The sequence below is a fragment of the Prionailurus viverrinus genome, chromosome C1, assembly GCF_022837055.1.
Source record: "Prionailurus viverrinus isolate Anna chromosome C1, UM_Priviv_1.0, whole genome shotgun sequence".
NCBI classification, from domain to species: Eukaryota; Metazoa; Chordata; class Mammalia; order Carnivora; family Felidae; genus Prionailurus; species Prionailurus viverrinus.
This window is the reverse complement of record NC_062568.1, coordinates 127,539,753-127,560,468: the sequence shown is the minus strand read 5'-3', so window position 1 is coordinate 127,560,468 and position 20,716 is coordinate 127,539,753.

Sequence of the window (20,716 nt, the reverse complement as noted above, 5' to 3'; positions counted from 1 at the left end):
ACATATGAGCAAGATCATATGGTATTTGTCTTTCTCTGACTGACTTATTTTGTTTAGCATTATACTCTCAAACTCCATCCATGTTATTTCAAATGGCAAAATTTCATTCTTTTTTATGGCTGAATAATTTCCATTGAATGTATGTGTATGTGTGTGTGTGTATATATATATATATATATATATATATATATATCACTTCATCTATGGATAGATATTTGGGCTACTGCCATAATTTGGCTATTGTAAATAATGCTGCTATAAGCACAGGGGTGCATGTAACCTTTTGAATTAGTATTTTTTTTTTTTTTTATTTTGGGGGTAGATATCCAGTAGTGCAATTATTGGATCATAGGGTAGCTTTATTTTTAACTTTTTGAGGAAACCCCATACTGTTGTCCACAGTGGCTGCTAAGTTTCATTTTTTCTTTGAAAGAGAAAGAGAGAGAGAGAGAGAGGGAGAGAGCACGCTTGTGTGTGTGCTCATGAGGTGGAGAGGGGCAGAGGGAGAGGGAGAGAGAGAATCTGAAGCGGGCTCCAATGCTCAGCATAGAGTTTGCTGGAGTGCTCGATCTCACAACCCTTAGATCATGACCTGAGCTGAAATCAAGCGTTGGACACTTAACTGACTGAGCCACCCAGGCACCCCTGCTAAGTTGCATTTTAAAAGAAGAACCCTGAGGTTAGGGATCCTCAATCTCTTATAATGGACTGTAAGTATATCTGTCCTTTGCTCCAGAGAAAGACACTATCTCTGTTATTCCAAAGCTGTTTGCTATACAAAGATCCTTAGAAGCAAAGGACTTAATCCATTAGTGACTTTGCAGAAACTCACAGAAACATGAAAGACATATGGGGAATTGTCTCTCAACAAAATCTTTATTTGGTTGTACCTGAGGCTGTAAGTTACACTGATCCAGGCACATGTATTTTATATAGTGCCAAATCCCCTAAATTGGTATAGTGTTTTATAACAATAATTATTATATAAATTATATACAGATATGATTAATATATAAAATATATTCTATACATATATAAATTAGCACTATATAAATATTCATGGGGATGCCTAGGTAGCTCAGTCAGCTGAGCATCCAACTCTTGATTTGAGCTCAGGTCATGATCCCAGGGACATGGAGTTGAGCCCCATGTCAGGCTCCTACTCTGTGCTCAGCATGGAGCCTGCTTAAAAGTCTCTCTCTCTCTCTCTCTCTCTCTCTCTCCTCCTCTGCCCCTCTTTCTGGCTTGCACACTCTCTCTAAAAAAAAATGTGGTCTGATCTATAACTTTTTAAAATGTAAAGTAGGAAACTGATCAAGGATAAATGAGTATCCCCTTACTACTGCTATTGCCTGCCTGTTTGTCCATCTATCTATCATCTGTCTATCATCTATTATGTAATCTATCATCATCATCATCATCAGTGTGTTATTTGTCAAATAACATCCCCTGAATTTTCACTGTATTAGCTAAAGCCTTGATATAATAATATCTGTAGCTTAAAGATAGGTATTAATTCTGTCTTCAGTATTGGTAATACAAAAAATTTTCACTAAATAGAGAAATGGAATAAAATATATTTAATGGGAAATATTGATTACAGTGTCATGAAATCAAGAGTATTGCTTATTTTAATCAACCATACCATAGAAAAATGTTGAAAAATGTTGCTAGGACACGAGGATGAATAAGTTGTTTTAAATTATGACAGGAAATTTGTCCCTGAATTAAGAACATGCTTACTTAATCTTGTTTTTTTGTCTTGGCCTTCTCAGAATGACTCTGATTCAGCTGAAGGAAAGTATAAATATAGCAGTAGGTAATACAAGACTTCAGACAGATGACTCTTGTGGTGAGGGTGTGGAATGTACAGTGGGTTACAACTTTACTGAAATTATAGGATAATAGTTTAGGATTTCAGAATCACCTTCTTTGTGACCATCATCATGTATTAGCTGATACATGCATTTACCCTTGACACCGCTTCTAATGAAAGGGTGACTTTCAATCCAGTGTATTACATTTAATATTTACCTTCTAAAATTCAGTAGTTGGTTATGCTTGCTAATTCTGTCATAAAATTTCATTTGCTATAATTTTAACACTGGGGAATTTACATCTTGTGCTTGAAATTCAATGCATTAATATTACAAATATCAGGCAGATGAAATATTGTTAAAGAATAGAGTGACCATATAGAAATACACCTGAATTCCGTTACTTGATATTGTTTTTTTAAAACGATTACATGCCTTACCTGATTTGTTATTTTAGTCCATGACTCCTACTACTCAGGATCTCTGTGTAGACCTCCAAGAGTAATTTGAGTCCCTCTCTCTTGGGGAAGACCTAGTGGATACTTTTAGTTCAGACTGGCACCCTTTAGTCTAAGTTAGAACAGGATTGGGGTTAGTACAGAGGATGAAGTCACGGGGCTCCCTACTAATGTTCTCATTGAATTTTATTGCACTGGGGTGTCCAATTGAATAGACACCTATAGATTCCACAGAAACAGATGTAAATAACATGGAATTTTGTTGACTCAATTGTGATTTGTAGGTCTCTATCACATACCTTATTCAAACCAAAATGAGACAACACGTGTTGTGAAGAATTGCCCTCAATATGGTAATATTTTCAAAGAGTGGTCCCCAAACTTCCTGCATCATAGTCTCTTGGGTGCTTATTAAAATTTTTGATTTCTGGATCCCACTCCAAACTTAAGATATCAGAATCTTGGACGTAGGGTTCATGGAGGGATCAGGTATCTCATTTTTAACAAACTTTTCAGGTAATACTTAGATACACTGAAGACTGAAAATAAGTATACAGGCTGGGGCATCAGGAGAGCAGCCAGATGATTAAGGTCACTATGATTCTGGTGGGAAATACAGTATGTAGTGTATTATAGTGTGATGTAGGACAAACTGAATGTGATGATTAATTTTATGTATCAACTTGGCTAGGTAAAAATACGGAGATATTTGGTGAAACATTTTTCTTTTCTTTTTTTTTTTTATTTAAATTTTTTTTTTTCAACGTTTATTTATTTTTGGGACAGAGAGAGACAGAGCATGAACGGGAGAGGGGCAGAGAGAGAGGGAGACACAGAATCGGAAACAGGCTCCAGGTTCTGAGCCATCAGCCCAGAGCCCGACGCGGGGCTCGAACTCACGGACAGCGAGATCGTGACCTGGCTGAAGTCGGACGCTTAACCGACTGCGCCACCCAGGCGCCCCTGGTGAAACATTTTTCTAATGTTTCAGTGAAGGCATTCTTTTGTGTAAAGTTAATATTTAAGTCATTAGACTTTGAGTATAGCAGATTACTTTCCATAATGTGGACAGGCTTCACTCAATCAGCTTAAGGCCTTGATAGAAAAACATTGACCTCCCCAGAAGAGGGAAATCTGCTAGCAGACAGCCTTTGGATTTGAACTGCATTTCTCCCCTGGATCTCTAGCCTGCTGGTCTACTCTACAGATTTTGGGCTTGCCAACCCTCCACAACCATGTGAATTTATTCATTAAATTAAATATCTCTCCTCTGTTGATTCTGTTTCTCTGGAGAATCCTAATATGCTGGGGTACAAGGATTCCCTTAGGGAGATGTGAGGACTTACTCTCTGGCTTTCAGAATGAGAATTTTAAAATTTTGTGTTTGCATCTAATGATAATTATAATGATCAAATATTTATATTCAGGATCATCTGGATGCTTACCTCCTATCAGAGGGCCATCATATGATTTCAGTAATGAAATTAGTGATTGGTTTATGATTGTGGTGCCAGTTGAGTGTCTGAAGTGATAGAATTTAATTTTTAGTGTATTTTTTTGAAACTTGAGGACATAGACCTCTATGTAGGGTTGCCAGATAAAATGCAGGAGGCCCAGCCAAACTTGAACTTCAGATAAGCAACCAATAGTTTTCTAATATATGTACGTCCCAAATATTGTGTGGAGCCTATTTATGCTAATCATTTTCTGTTGCTTATCTGATATTCAAATTTAACAGGGCATCTTGTATTTTAATTTGCTAAAATAAACCTGGAAATCCTAATTTTGAGGATGTATTTCCTGAGATTCAAAGCTTCCCAGATTTGAGGGCTTTCTTTTCATGTATTTGTGTGTGTGCGCGTTTGAGGTAGATAGGTGGTGCGTTCTGATAACCGCATTTTGTCATAGTTACTTCTATGGTACTCTTCATCCTCTGTTTCATCAATCTCTAGGAGATTTATTGATGCCAACCAAATTCTCAAAAGACCTTTTTGTAATTCAGAAAGTTAATATTGATTTACAACAGGAAATATTTTTGGCCCATTATAGTTGAGGTTTCTCTGTGGTTGATTCATTTAAGAACCAATTGTATAAGAAAATAGAGCTTGAGGAATTCAGACTTAGAGCAAAAGAAATGATTATTCTTTAGAAATGACTTGGATAGACATATATTGGCTTAATCAAGTCCCTTTCTTTTCTCTAGAATTTTTTTTTTTGTTCCATAATTTGGACTAACAAAAAACTTAGATTATGTCTTCCATTGGACATGGCTGAAACACATGTCTAAAATATTATCTTCTGGGGAGCCTGGTTAGCTCAGTGGTTAAGCATCTGACTTCGGCTCAGGTCATGATCTCACGGTCTGTGAATTCAAGCTCCCCGTCAGGCTGTCTGCTGACAGCACAGAGGCTGGCGCCTGCTTTGGATTCTGTCTCTCCCTCCCTCTCTCTCTGCCCCTCTCCTGCTTGTGCTCTGCCTTTCTCTCTCAAAAATAAATAAGCATTAATTTTTTTTTAAGTATTCTCTTCTGATTCTCCTTTCTACAGTCCTTGCATTGGCCTAAAACCCAACTCCTATTTCAGTTTTCTATCTCACTGCGGTACCTTCCAAACATTTTACAATGTCAACATCCAATTTTACGGTGACTACCTTTTCAATGGACTGTCTCCTAATTGCTTCTGGGATGTTTTCTAGGTGCCAATGGATCCTATTCATTTTGTGTGGATTACTGTTAGTCTCAGAGAGTATGTCCTTTTCGTGTCCTTGCTCTTTCTACCTGTTCTCTAATTTTTAATGTCCGGGGTTAAAAAAGTAAAGGAGGGTGTTTTACTTTTGGGCCTTAAGTATTCAGTGTCTATTCTCTAGGTAAAGAGTAATACACATCCTTCTTAAAACTGGCATTATAGTTATATTCTCATTTCACGTAACCATTGCAATTGTCTTATAACCCATAATCTAGGCTCATAAGTGAAGGTTGATTCTGTATCCATAAGAAAAAATTAGTTTCTGTAGCATATGCATTAAGAACCATATGACTTTTTAATTTTATTCTTTTCTTTTGTAAGTGCTCCCATTTACTACAAAATCTAATTTAGGTGGTGATTTAGAAGAATGGAAACTATTAAAATAAAACCAACCAAAAATTAAAGTTATTTTATAGAGGAGAGTGAGAATCCCATAATGATTTCTTATTATAAGTGCTCTTAGTTCACAATACAACATAAAAAGTTAAAGAATGACAGTCGTGTTCCCAAAGAATTTCATATGTAGATATTGTCTTTTATTCTAGAAGATGAATTTTCCTCCAGAGTTCAGATTTAAAACTGAGATATTTTCTTTAACACTCAATCTGAATTCATACAATTAGAAATCTTGAGAGAGAAAAAAAATGTGTGGGTGCTATTAAAGGTGATGCTATCTAAAGTCTTGTTTGGACCAACTTACCTCTAATATTGTCATAAACACACACGCACACATGCATACACATTCATCCATCTTCCTTCTGATGCCCGTATTTTTATTTAGCTTTCCTGTTTAATAAAGACACTCGGGACAAATAACTCCTCCAAAAAAGCACACAATTTATCAGTTTTAATAATTATACCTTATACTTGGAGGTGCTTTGGCATTTACAAAAGCCTAAGAGGCACATAGGGCAGATATAACTACATTTTGTTTCCATTTTATAGGTACAGAGGTGAGAATTACAGAAGTTAAGTACTGTGTGTAGCTAAAAAGTGACAAGGTGGGAACTCTACGTCCAGTTGTTTTAACTCCAAATTCCTTTCTCCTTTCAATATAGTAAGAGTTGTCATGAGCTTTACAAGAGGTAATGTGTGAAAAATGTTCTAGAGTATTAGTTGCTACAATTTGTTCTCCAGCTCAGTTTCCAAAACTGACTCCCAGATTCCTTTGGGAATTTTTACCTTAAAAAATACTTCCCTGGTGATACTGATGATCAGCTGCAACGAAGAACAACTTGTTAGGTTGCATTCCCCGAAGACAACTGCCTGGTAATTCCAGTATACTGCTGGCTATGTATTTCGTCTAGACATCATGCTAATAAAAATTTTTATTTTTATTTAATTTTTAATTTTGTTTGTATCTTATACCTTCCACATGTAGGTGATGTATTAGATGCTGTTGGCATTACCTAAATGTAAAGAAGGTAATATTATTTCAATCTTGCAGATCAGGATGCTGAGGCTCAGGGAGAATAAGTAACTTTCCCAAAGGAAGTGCCATTTAATAAACTGATGTGGTTAACATAAGGTTGATTATTAGTTCATTAATGATAATGATCTGGAGTAACTGAAGCATATTCAAGTTCTGTCATAAGAGTTACTTTTTGAAAGGAAAGGCACACAAGGTATTTTATTTAAATAATTTTATTTAGAAAGTTTCCGAAGTCCTTCCTCTTTTTTATAACACACACACAGAGTAATTTTTAAAAAAATATGAAAACTGATTGTCTTCTTAAAACTCTTATTCAACAGAACAATTTTATTTATATAATTGAACAACTTTAAAGGAATTTACATACCATACTTTTTAAACCTTAAATATTTTAGTTCATCCTATGAAGAAACATTTGCTTTTCAAAAAGGCTGATGGCTTGAGTAACATACTTGGCTTTGATCCTATTTTCTGCCTGGGAAGAGCATGTCTTATTCATCCGTCAATGTGTAAAGTTTTATTGTTACTCCAGAGTTAGAGGAGGAGAAAAATAACCGAGGACAACTGCAATTTGGGAGAGTAGCCAAGGGCTGGGAAGAAGATATGAGATGATTCTAGACTTGAAAATTATATTTTATGTTCAAAGTATTCTCTAGACATTATGAATTTGTTTACACACTTAGCTTAACTTTGAAAGGAGAAACTTAAAAAAAATTATTTTAACTAAACTATGACTAGTTCAAAGCAATGTCCTGGAGTCAGCTATAATTTGAGCAAAACAGTAATAGTTATAGCAGATGCAGGTTTTCCCAGCAGCTTGCCCAGAGTCTTACTGTGTGCAAGTGACTGAATCACTCTTGTCAATAAGACCGGTGATCCCTGTCTCACAATAGAAATTACAAAAATCAATGTGTCACACCTCGCTTCCTTGGAAAGCTGTGTGAGGATCTATCAGTCAATAGCAACTACAACAGAAACAATTCGTGTCACCTGCCCCTTTCTCCTCTGTCCCCTGCACCTCCTGCAGCCTGAAGAGAGAAGCCTGGGTGATGGCCTCTCAGTGGTCCCTGCTGATCTGCCTCTTTACTGTAACAAGAGCCAATTAATATTTCTTGAACACTTATAATGGGCCTGCCTTGTGCCAGGTATTGGCTCCCATCTTAGGGCCTTTGCAGTTGTTCCCTCTGCCTAGAATGTTCTCTTTGATCTTCACATGACTGGATTCATCTTGGAATTCAATTCTTAACTGAAATTTTTGATTTCACCACTCCAAAAAGGTCTTCTTTCAATCTGAGGTGAACATCTAGTCACATCTTATAAGATCATCCTATTTTAATTCTCTGCATAGCACTTATCACCTGTTGTTTTTCTTATTTTAAAACAAGTGTTTGCCATTATCTGTCTCCTCTTCTTATAATGGAAATACCACAAGAGATGGAAACTTCTCTATCTTGTTATTACTGTGTCCTCAGTACCTAGAATCTTCCCTGACAGGTGACTGTTCAATGAGAGAGAAACCTAGGATATGACATTGGAACAAAAGTAGATGTGGTTCCTGATTTCATGGGGCTGGTTGTAGTTCAGTGAGAGCAATAGACAGTAATGAAAGAAACTTAGAATTACATGCAAATTTTCAACTATGATAAATGTGAAGGTGGAAGGGTTCTAGAGGGACTTAGGAATGGGGCAATTAACCACAAAATGAAGGTCATGCTAGAATCCTTGAGAAAGGGCGACAGGGTGAGATAAAATGTAAAAGAAGATATGAAACAGGGATGGGATGGGTAGGGAGATTAAGACCAAAAAAGTTGTATGTTTCAAATTCCAAGGCTAGAGGGAACACACCCATTCAAGAAAAAAGCCAGTGTGGTTGACTTGCGGAGGGAAAGTGAAGGCATGGCTTTGAGATGAGGCTGGGCAGGCAGGTGGGATCCAGGCCAAGGCAGGATCCTGTGGACAATGTCGACATTTGGATCATTGGCCTAGCATTGATGGGGAGCCTCTGATGACTTTTAAACAGTAGTGGAATGATGTGATCAGATTTGTAATTTGAAAGAGATCACTCTGTATTGTAGAGAATGGACTAGTGGTGGTTTAAATGGGAAAAGTACTGCTACATTCAAAAAGAGATGTGGGTAGTTTGGATGTGACTTTCAGAAATCAAATCAGCAAGATGTGGTTTTGGAGTAGATATCAGGGTGAGGGAGAGGGAAGTGTCAAGGAGGATCCTGAGATTTCTGCTTTGCTTGCCAGAATGGAAGCTTTTGTCATTCCTTGATAATGGTCACACTACAAGACAACTATGAAGGTAGGCTATGGGGCTGGAAACAATGAGTTCAATTTTGTGGTATGTTGTGCTTGAAGGGACTTGGAGATACCCAAGGAGGAACAGTTAGTCAATAATTGGTTATATGAATCTGGAATATCAAAGAAAGATCTGTGTCTGAGACATACACATTTGTGAGTCATGCATGAATAGGTGAAAACTGAAGACATTGGTGTGGATATAAAAGCCTGAATGTAGAAATTGGGAAAAGAGAAAAGCTAAGACAGAGACTTGAAAAAGTTCCATCATTTACCATTTAGTTATTGGATGGAGAAGGGTGATTGTGCAAAGTAGAGTGAAGGAAGTGGCAGAGAATAGGAATAAACCAGAAAGATTCATCCATGACTGAAGCAGTGAAGAGAATGAAAAAAATGACTTGTCTATTTCCTCCACTATCCTGTAAACTTCTTATGTTCACTGCTGTCCTCAGAGTAACTAATAGCTTTGCCCATGGTAGACTTTTAATAAATAACCTTTTAATCAGTGAATGAATATTGAGCAAGAGGTGTGAAATCTTCAAGGAAGATAGGTATAGGGCATTAAGGGAAAATGGGGAAAAGTCACAATAAAAGGTGAGATTGAGGAGAGAATGGAATATTTCTGAAAACATATCTGTCATGATGTTTATAGTCAATTTTTGTGTTAGACTTAAAATTTTAGCCCATCGGGCTCCTGGGTGGCTCAGATGGTTACGCGTCCGAATCTTGATTTCAGGTCGCATCATGATCTCCGGTTGTGAGATGGAGCCCTGGGTTAAGCTTCACAATGGGCATGGAGTCTGCCTAAGATTTTCTCTTCCTCTCACTCTGCCCCTCCCTTGTCTGCTCTTTCTCTTTCTCTCAAAAAACAAAAACAAAAAACTGTTAGCCCTATATGGGTCACCTTTCCACCTTCTAAGCATTGTGTGGACATGATGACAAATTCCAGAAGGGACAATCTGGGAAACAGGAGCAGTGGGATCCTGTGTCGTTGCAGATGGCTTGCAGAGAAAACAAGGTGCAGATGTGTGTGGCTGGAGCCCTATTTGACTTTGATCTTTAGGAATTCCAGAGCTCCTGGTCTATAACCATTTTAATGTGTAGGTTTCAGAACATGGTATTAAAGGTTGCTGCTTTGGCTAATATGCATTTATTTAATTATTGTAGTAAAGCCTTAAATTAAACTTGGTAGGTGCTGTCTGTAACAACACCCAAGTTTCATTGGCTTAGCCCGGTGGAATTTAAGTCTCATTCATATAGTATTTCTGTGCAGGTAGGGGAGGGGGGTGGCCTTCTCTAAGGTGATTAAAGAGTTCAAAACCTCTCTATCTAGTGGCTCCACTACTCCTCCAAGTTCTGGGGGCCTCTGCTGAATTCTTGGTTTCCAGCCAGTCAGTGGGAGAGGAGAGAAAAAGAGGGCCTTATGAAGGAGGTTTTTTTGCATGGGCTGGGCTAGAAGTAGTTTAGAAGTAGTGTCCACCCTTTCCACTCACATTTTGTGGTCAGAAGTCAGTCCTGGGGCCAGATTTTATTGCCCAGGAGGCTAGGGAATGTAGTCTGGCTGCGTACCAAAGTGGAAAGGGAAACAGGTTTGGTAAACCTGACCATCTATCTCCATAGGGTCTTTTTTTTCCCCCCTGTATTCTGCTATTTTGATGACCAAACTAAGCCCTAAAACTTTACTTGCCAGAAAATTATCTTTTTTTTTTATTCAACATATTTTCTTTAAACTGTTTCTGCTTGCCTGCCCTTTTACTTAAATGCCTTTTCTCTTCAAGAGAAAAGAAGAAATACGATTTGTGGATGATTTCCCATAATTGTCCAATATTTATTTTCTAGTCAAAAAGAACCCACCTCTGGCAATCGAACTGGTTTATCTAAAACTACTACTCTTCTGGCTTTACCTTTGAGGTTTTTTGTTTTTTTTTTTTTAGATATTTTTATGGGGTTGTAGCTTAACAAGATTCTGGGGAAAGGACTTACGGTTTGGTGTTTGTCTAAAAGAATGGTTCTTCAACATTCAGAGTTGCCTGGAGGGCTGACTCTACTCCCAGAGGGTCTGATTCTCAGGGTCTAAGGGTGAGGACTGAGAATTTGCATTTCTAACAAATTCCCAAGTGATTCTCACGTTGTGCATTCAGGGACAACACTTCGAGAGAACCACTGCTCTAAAATAAACTGCTTTTTATTTTTTTAAAGAGGACATCCTGTTTTCCTAACTCTGAAATTTTATTCATCTGTGAAGATAACACAATAGGAAATGCATTTTAAAAACTTTGTTTTTAAATGCTTAGAAACAGACGTCTTAATCCTTGCTTTGAGCCAGCCACTTTTCAAGCCAGTAGTATGAAACTGGGCAAGTCATTCTAGCACTTAGATTTTCCATTTCTTGAACTATACAATGAGGATAATAACACCTACTTTGCCTGGAACAAGAAATTTTGTCCCAGGCTAATCAGGAGCAGAAAAGCCAGCAGATTTGCTTGTTTTTATGAAAGGGCGATTTATACTCCCATCAGAGAACTTCCTGGGGGAGGGGGGGGGCTGCCCACCTACAGGGAAAACCTCCTCCAATGAGGCTGCCTTAGTTTTCTTGAAGGCAGTGCTCACCAACCCTTGGACAGAATTTCAAAACCATGCACCAGCAATGGATGCTGAAAGGTCAACACCGCAGCCCTGTGATTCTCGATGAAGCTCTGTGACAGAATCACCTGTGTAGCTTTGGGAAAAAAAATGCCCAAGTCCTGGCATCATGCATTCTGAGAGGTGGGGCCTGGGCATCCAGAAATGGGTCTTATATGGTTAAGACCTCCCTGTAGGAAACAGGTTTTCCTGGTCACTGAAGTGGTTGTACTGTGACTTCCAGCTTATAGATGATGGGCACATTTTGTGCACTGCAAAGTTTGATTGCATTGGGGATATTAAATTCCCATGCAGTGAGCACTCTATCACAGGACAAATGAGAGTGTCAGAGCAGGCTTTTTAAGGCCCTGTGTTATTATGTTGAATGATAAACTGCTTGCAGGTGATTAAACTGCCTCCACAGGCTTAGAGGCCCTCACTTCTTTTGCTTTTCAGGTGATGCCATCTATCTTCATATTTTTTTTCCCACCAAAGAGGAAGTGCACACATGTTGAATTGCTGGAAAGCACCCCAGATACTAGAGAAGTAGATAGAATATCATGCTTTATGCTTAATTTTCCTAGTCACGCAGAACCGCATCAAATCAAATGTAGCTGTGTTGTAAGAAATTGGGCAGTTATAAATAATGTTGAGTTTTAATATTTAATTTTGAGGTTTTATTTTGGCTTTTATCACTAGGATAAAGGCAAGCAGAACCATAATTGCGAGAAGGAAGTGAAACAGGCTAGGTGGGAGCTACAAATGCCAGTGTGGCTTGCATTGCTTTCTCTGGATATACAACTTGGGTTTCCATTTTTCCAGCAGAAAAATGGGCCAAAGGACAAGGTCATTTATTTGATAAAAGATAGCTTAAACTTGCTTCCTGAGCTCTCCATGTTTGTACTTTTGAAAGGCTATTATTATTAACATACTTGACATTAAAGTAAATTGGCCTGAGTAATATTTATCTCAGAACCACTTTTATTTGGTTCACATATCAGCACTAAAAATAAATGACTTTCAATGATTCTAGAAAGAGGCAGTTAGAAAGTACAAATTGTGGGGCTTCTGGTGAACTGAATTCCATAGCTGAATGAACACTTTAGGACCAAGGTCTGTTATTTTCTTCAAATGTACTGATAAAAGAAAGAGCAACTTTGTCATGGGGCTGTTATTTTGATAATTTTGACCGTCTGGAGATGATGAAAATTTTTCATCAGATTCTGTGATCAACGTTCTCTGATACTTCTCTTCTCCTTGAAGCTTATTTTCTGATTGCCTCTTGGCTATACTTTTTTGATGACCTAGGCTTGGTTTAGATGTTTGCTTCTGGAAAAACTGTGTTAATGGCCCTGCAGGAAAAACTGATGGTATGGAGGCTCCCCAGGAGGGAGAGGTGGGGCAAGATTCTGGTCCACATCACTGCAGCCTACAGGAAAGGGGGCTTAGAACCAAATAGAATCAGTCTCCCCGATGTGTGAGGAGGGCATGCAGGACAGAACTGGCCTCAGACCCTGGAAAAGGCTGGGAACAGCTTATTTCAACTGATGGCACCTTTCCTAAGTTTCAGCAGCCACAGACCTTGGAGAGAGCACATGTGGGGCTCCCAAGGCTGGTGCAGGGTCTTGGGCTCTGGGAAAAAATGTTGGCCTTGTATTGGCTTATATTAGAAACTGAATACAAGAAGCTGATGTTTTTATTGTTTTACAGGCAGGAGGAGAGGAAAAAAAATAACTCATAAATCAGGTGGATAAAATTGAGAAATAAGAAAGATTTCCTTTTGAAGGCACTGTAACCCTTTTTTTCTCTTTTTTAAAGATGTCTGTTAAGAGTCAAGTTAGGCTGAATCCTCTTCTGTTCTTCAGGAATTCTTTTAAAAGTATTTTATTCTTTGTCTCAGATGAGGCTTGAAAATGTGACGTAGTACATAATTGTTATCATATTCTGTAGTTGACATACAGACTCCAGAACTGGATGTGGCAGGGTGTAATTGTTCTGTTTAATTAGCCCTGGAAACTCGGAGTTCAAGGCTCACGCTGCATGTCCTTTTGCACGACATCAGTCCGCCATTGACTCTGATTGTCAGCAGGAGTTTAAATATTTAAGCCAAAGCATTTTGCCTAGAGTTAATATTTGTGTACAAAGAAAACTTCTGTGTAAGGGAAAGAAAGCCTTTTTGTTATCATTGTGCCCTCTTTGGAATTAGCACTATCCAAATTAACCCTCTCTAACAGCTTACACTTCCCCAATACACTCACCTCTTAAATTTCTTTAATTACCAACAAAAATGGGAATGATAGTCTTTGTTATTAGCTTTCGAGAGATAGATCGGTCACACCTATTAAACCTAAGCTATATCTAATGTGGAGTTTCAACCTAATGAATGAGCTGTAAGTACATTGCCTTTCTATACAGTGAGACTTGATGGAAACTCCGGTTCTACAAGTGCTGGTTATTGATTACATGACTGGACTGTTTTGACACTGATTATTTCTTCTCCTGTACACTCATCATCTTAGGCTTGGAAGTTATTAAAGTATCAAAGAGTTGTTAAAGGCCACTGTCCCCTTACCCATTCAATGCCGGTACCGTCTTTACAACATCTCCCCCAAGTGGTAGTCTTGACCATGATAGAATACATCTAGTAGTAGATAAAAACAGACTTCAGCAATCAGACTCCAGCAAATTACAGTTGTAATTGGGAGTTACCCCTCAATGTACTTTATTTAAAATTATGGTGAGCTTTAGCTTAGAAGAAGACCTAAATAGATAAAGTGGCATAAAATGTGGTAAATGCTTTGATAGAGGCACAGATATGTTGTTTAGAAATAACTGACTACAAGGGAGAGTCTGGGGAAAGTATTCAGAGGGGACATTTGAATTTGTCCTGAAGGGTAATTAGGAGTGTGCGTGTGTGTGTGGGGGGGTGCATGTGTGTGGCGGGGAACAGTATTTCCACAGAAAGGATAACAGGTACAAAGATATGGAATCTAGGAAAGGCGGTGTTAAGACTTGCTGAGAAGTGCAGAATGACTGGACAGGAGGGTTTATGAGATGGCATGGGGAAAGAGATGGCTTGCACCAGGCTATTTGGAGCTTTGCTTGCCCTATCAACAAGTTTAGATTTTATCTGATAGGGAAAGAGGAAGATGTCAAAAGGTTTAAAGCATAGGATCAACTTGATAAGATTTCAATTTTATGAATATAATGCAGTGGTGGTTTTGAGGACTTGTTTGATAGAAGAGAGCCTGATGCAAGGGTACAGACTGGATGGAAAACACTCTGCTTCGCTGGCATCCCATTTGTCCCAGTTTTGGTTCATAAAATAAGGTCACAGTATGTAGAGCCAGCCTTACCTGGTAGTGTGGTGGAATATTGTAAAAGGTCATGCCTAATTTGTATGAATGTCAGCAAAGTAAAATGGAAATTTGTGAAATTGTGGCAATTACTTGGATTGTGCAGGGAAACAAGAATTGACCTGAAATAGCAAACATAAAGAATTGTAAGATGGGAAATACCTTGGTCATTGGGGAAGGTTTTTTGTTTTTTGTTTTCCTATGAAACGCTCAATTTTAATTTGATGAGACATAGTCTGAGGCACATACTCTGTAATTTGATGATTTCAGCAGTATGTTATTCCATGGTATCCCGTGGGTCAGAAAGTCATTATGGAATAGGACAAAATGAAATCACAGATGTATTATATTATGAAAAGAGAGGTTGAAAGAATATTAGGAGAGGCACTAGAAATTTGCACGTACTTAACAACTTGTGTTCTATTGGCTGGAATGTGGGGATTACTATTCTCAAACCACCACAGATGATGCAATTTTGATCATCTTTCAGGAAATGCAGTGGTGGTCAGAAGGTGAGGACTTTGAACTCTCTGATTTTCTTCCACATTCACTTCTGCCTTACGGGGTTTACATCACCTGCCATTTCTGGCTTACTGGCTAACCAGTTCCCATTTCCACGCCGTAACAAATGCTCCCAAGATGGATAATGTCGCAAACAGACATTTAGACTATTTCAGAAAAAGATGGGGGAGGAATATGTCTAGAGTAAAGCCATGAAACGAATCCTCAAATATCCTTGCTAATTGAGCATGAAAAATAAGCTTTCTAAATAGTTTATCTTTATTCATGTTACACATGTATTTAGTAGCATCCTCATGCAGAGGAAAGCAGATTTGTTACCAACTGACACAAGAGTTCAGTCTGGACACTGGTTGTCTTCCCTGCAGGGTTGGGTGGCTTCTGGGCTTTGTCATCTCCCAGAGGTTTCCTGATAAAGAAATGTGTGCTGGGCAGAATTGATTTCTGGCATTCCCATCAATGGTACCCACGATTTGGCCCACACCGGCACATTCTCCTGGGACTGGTGTGTAACTGCATCCTATCATTTCATATTTTCTGCATGCTCCATCGAGCTAAAACGCAGCTGTTTATTATGCATGACGTGCTCTGTAGTGTGACTGACGGATAACTGCCGCATGCTAAGCCTTGTGCTAGATTCTCCATTTTGTCGCCAGCCTCTCCATTATATTCCATAGAAATGTTTTTTGTTCTGGACTGTCAGAAGCAAAAGTAAGTTGTTTTAGGGTCAGAGCCAAATGGAACCCTGTGAAGTACCTCTGGATTAGAAGGCCAGGGTAGATGTGGAGAAGCTGTTTAGAAGATGCAGTTAAAGAGCATCAAACATGCACAAAAAGTACTTTTTTTATGGTCGTGCATTTGTGGTTGTAGATAGAGTCCCTTCTGTGGAAGATGTGATTCAATAGGAGCTGGAACAGTCCTTTCTATGATGTTTGGAAAACGGTTAACAAAAAGACAAGGACGGTGACTGACATTCACTGAATACTTAGCCCATGTCTGGCACTTTGCTATGTTCTGCGTGTAGCATGCCATTGATTCTCAACTCTGAGAGGCAGGCATTTTTACTTCGATTTTTTGGTAACATGTGAGAAACAAGTCCTGAGAAACTGTGTAACTTTCTTACTTTCTCCCAACTGAAACGTAGTTTGGCTAGGAATGAAACCCAAGTCAGTCTGATGGCAATTCCTGTGCCCTTTCCATGACCCTCTCCAAGCTCCCAGCTGAATGGCGCATCAGGGGGAAAGCTTTCTTAGGGCAGCCCTGGAGATTCTCAGAAAGGAATTGACGGGTCTCCAACAATTTGCTTCTGGAGGTTTCAGTGATTTAGTGGCTAGAGATTCTTGATCCTAACATAAAAGCAGACTTCAGTGTAGTTTATTTCTATTAATAAATTATGTGCACTGTGTTTATATTAGTAAATAATGTGGCAATTTGAGAATCATGTTTAGAAAATATAATTCTGTCTTAGGGTTCTGTAGAACACAGTCTGATAGCTATAAGCTATACATATTCTGCTGAATATGTTAACTGATTTGACATGTGTGTCTCCCTTCCTTTTTTTACTTTGAACTCTTGACCTTCTTCCATTTACTCAAGGTCACTCATTATCCCAAGGAGGGGTTTTAGAGCATAGTTCTGAAACAAGAGTGAATTGCTTGGGAGTTGCCAGAATCTGGAATTTGGGCATCAGAGGCCTTAGCCCTGAGATCAGTAGGCAGAATTTATGCCCAAAGTGATAAATTTGGAAGAATATATTGTGGATCAGAGCCAGCTTTTCTGATATCCAGGTAGATAAAAATTCTGTGGGATGAGAGAGAGGAGACAAATCAAAAGAGAAGCACTGGGCATTGCTGATGGGTCCTCTGAGAAGGGTCCAATATTTCTTCCACATTTTGGGAGCTAAATATTTTTTAAAAACATTTTTAGAATAGAACTTACGTATTTTTAAGGTGTGCAAAATGATGATTTGACATACATATACATAGTGAAATGAATTCTAACAGTCAACCTAGTCAACATGTCACCTCTTCACATAGTTATCATTTTTTGTGTGTGGTTGAGAGTACCTAAAATCTACTCAGCGTATTTGCAGTATTTAATACAGTATCACTAACTATAGTCATTGTGCCTGTGTATTAGATCTCTAGACTTGTTCATACTACATAACAACAACTTTGTACCATTTGACCAGTATCTTCCCTATTTCTTCACGCACCAGTCACTGGCAACCTCTGTTCTACTCTGCTTCTACGAGTCCAACTTTTTTTCCCCTTAGATTCCATATATAAGTGAGATCATACAATATTCTTTATGTATCTGATTTATTTCACATAGTATAATGTTCTGCAGGTTCATCCATGTTGTTGCAAATGGCAGGATTTCCTTCTTTCCTGTGACTGAATGGTATTTTCTCCCTCCCTCTTCACTCCCTCACTGTGTGTGTGTGTGTGTGTGTGTGTGTGTGTGTGTGTGTGTGTGTGTATCTCACATCCTCTTTATCCATTCACCCATCAGTGGACATTTAGGTGGTTTTTTAATTTCAGCAACTGTGATTAATGAATGTGGGAGTGCAGATATCTCTTTGAGACCCTGTTTTTATTTCCTTTGGATAAATGCTCAGGAGTGGGATTGCCAGATCATATGGTATTTATTTTTAATTTTTTGAGGAACGTCTATACTGTTTTCCCTAATGGCTGCACCAGTCTACATTCTCACCAACAGTGTACAATGTATCCCTTTCTCTACATCCTCTCCAACACTTGTTATCTTTTGTCTTTTTGACAATGGCCAGTCTAACAGATGTGAGGCAGTGTTGATTTGTGGTATTGATTTGCTTTTCCCTGATGATTAGTGATGTTGAACATCTTTTCTTTCCTTTTCCTTTCTTTTTCCTTTCCTTTTCCTCTTTTCCTTTTCCTTCCCTCCCCTCCCCTCCCCTCCCCTCCCCTCCCCTCTCCTCTCCTCTCCTCTCCTTTCCTTTCCTTTCCTTTCCTTTTTCCCCCAAATTTTTAATTTAAATTCTAGTTAGTTAACCTACAGTGATGAATTCAGGGATTCATCAATTACATACCACACCCAGTGCTCATCACAACAAGTGCCCTCCTTAATGCCCATCACCAATCTAGCCCATCTCCCACCCACCTCCCTCCATCAACCCTCAGTTTGTTCTCTATCTTTCAACGTTTATTTATTTTGGGACAGAGAGAGACAGAGCATGAACGGGGGAGGGGCAGAGAGAGAGGGAGACACAGAATCGGAAACAGGCTCCAGGCTCTGAGCCATCAGCCCAGAGCCTGACGCGGGGCTCGAACTCACGGACGGCGAGATCGTGACCTGGCTGAAGTCGGACGCTTAACCGACTGCGCCACCCAGGCGCCCCTGTTCTCTATCTTTAAAGAGTCTCTCATGGTTTGTTTACCTCTCTCCCCTCTCCTCCCCTCCCATATGTTCATCTGTTTTGTTTCTTAAATTCCACATATGAGTAAAATCATGTGGTATGTTTTTTCTTTGAGTGACTTATTTTGCTTAGCACAGTACCCTATAGCTCCATCCATATCACTGCAAATGGCAAGATTTCATTATTTTTGATGGCTGAGTAATATTTCATAATGGAATATTACACGCACACACACACATACACAAACACATCACATCTTATTTATCTGTTCATCAGTCAGTTGATATTTGGGTTCTCTCCACAGCTTTACTATTTATGATAAAGTTGCTATAAACACTGGAGTGCGTGTATCTCTTTGAATCTGTATTTTTTTGGTATCCTTTGGGTAAATACCTAGTAGTACAATTGCTGGATCATAGACTAGTTCTATTTTTAACTTTCTGATCATAGACTAGTTCTATTTTTAACTTTCTGATCATAGAGTAGTTCTATTTTTAACCTCCATACTGGTTTCCAGAGTGCAATAAGGAGGCTGCACAGAGTGCAACACTGCGGGCTGCACAAGTTTGCATTCTCACCAACAGTGTAAGAAGGTTCTCCTTTCTCCACATCCTTGCCAATACCTGTTGTTTCTCATGTTATAATTTTAGCTATTCTGACAGGTGTGAGGTCATATCTCATTTCAGTTTTTATTTGTATTTCCTTGATGATGAGTGATGTTGAGTATCTTTTCATGTATCTGTTAGCCATCTGGATGTCTTCTTTGGAAAATTGTCTATTCATGGCTTCTGCCCGTTCCTTAACTGAATTATTTGTTTTTTTGGGCATAAAGTTCACTAAGTTCTTTATAGATTTTGGATACTAACCATTTGTCAGATATGGCATTTGCAAATATCTTTTCCCATTCCATAGGATGCCTTTTTACTTTTGTTGATTGTTTCCTTTGCTGTGCAGAAGGTTTTATTTTGATAAAGTCCTAATAGTTCATTTTTACTTTTGTTTCTCTTATCTCTGGTGATGTGTCTAGGAAAAAGTTGCTCCAGCCAAAGTCAAAGAGGTTGCTTCCTGTGTTCTCCTCTAGGATTTTTATGGTTTCCTGTCTCACATTTAGGTCTTTCATCCATTTTGAATTTATTTTTGTATAAGGTATAAGAAAATGGTCCAGTTTCATTCTTCTGTATATTGCTGTCCAGTTTTCCCAGCACCACTTGCTGAAGAGACTGTCTTTTTTCCATTGGATATCCTTTCCTGCTTTGCCAAAGTTTATTTGACCATATAGTTGTGCATCCATTTCTGGGTTCTCTATTCTGTTCCATTGATCTATGTGTCTGTTTTTATGCCAGTACCATACTGTCTTGATGACTACAGCTTTATAATATAGGTTGAAATCCAGAATCATGATGCTTCCAGTTTTGTTTTTGTTCTTACTTTTTAGGATTGCTTTGGCTATTTAGGGTCTTTTGTGGTTCCATACAAATTTTAGGGTTGTTTTTTCAAGCTCTGTGGAAAATGCTGTTGGTATTTTGATAAGGATTGCATTAAATGTGTAGATTGATTTGGGTAGTATAGACATTTTAACAACGTTTGTTCTTCCAACCCATGAGCATGGATTACTTTTTCATTTCTTTGTGTCCTTTTCATTTGCTTTTATAAGTGTTCTATAGTTTTCAGAGTATAGATCTTTTACCTCTTTGGTTAGGTTTATTCCTAGGTATCTAATTGTTTTTGGTGCAATTGCAAATGGGATCAATTCTTTGATTTCTTTTTCTACTGCTTTGTTATTGGTGTATAGAAATGCAACAGATTTATGCACATTGATTTCATATCCTGTGACTTTGCTGAATTCATGTATTAGTTATAGCAATTTTTTGGTGGAGTCTTCAGGGTTTTCTACATAGAGTATCATGGCATCTGCAAATAGTGAAAGTTTGACTTCTTCCTTGCCAATTTAGATGCCATTTATTTCTTTTTGTTATCTGATTGCTGAGGCTAAGACTGCCAATACTAAGTTGAACAGTAATGGTGAGAGTGGGAATCCTTGTCTTTTTCCAACCATAGGGGAAGGGC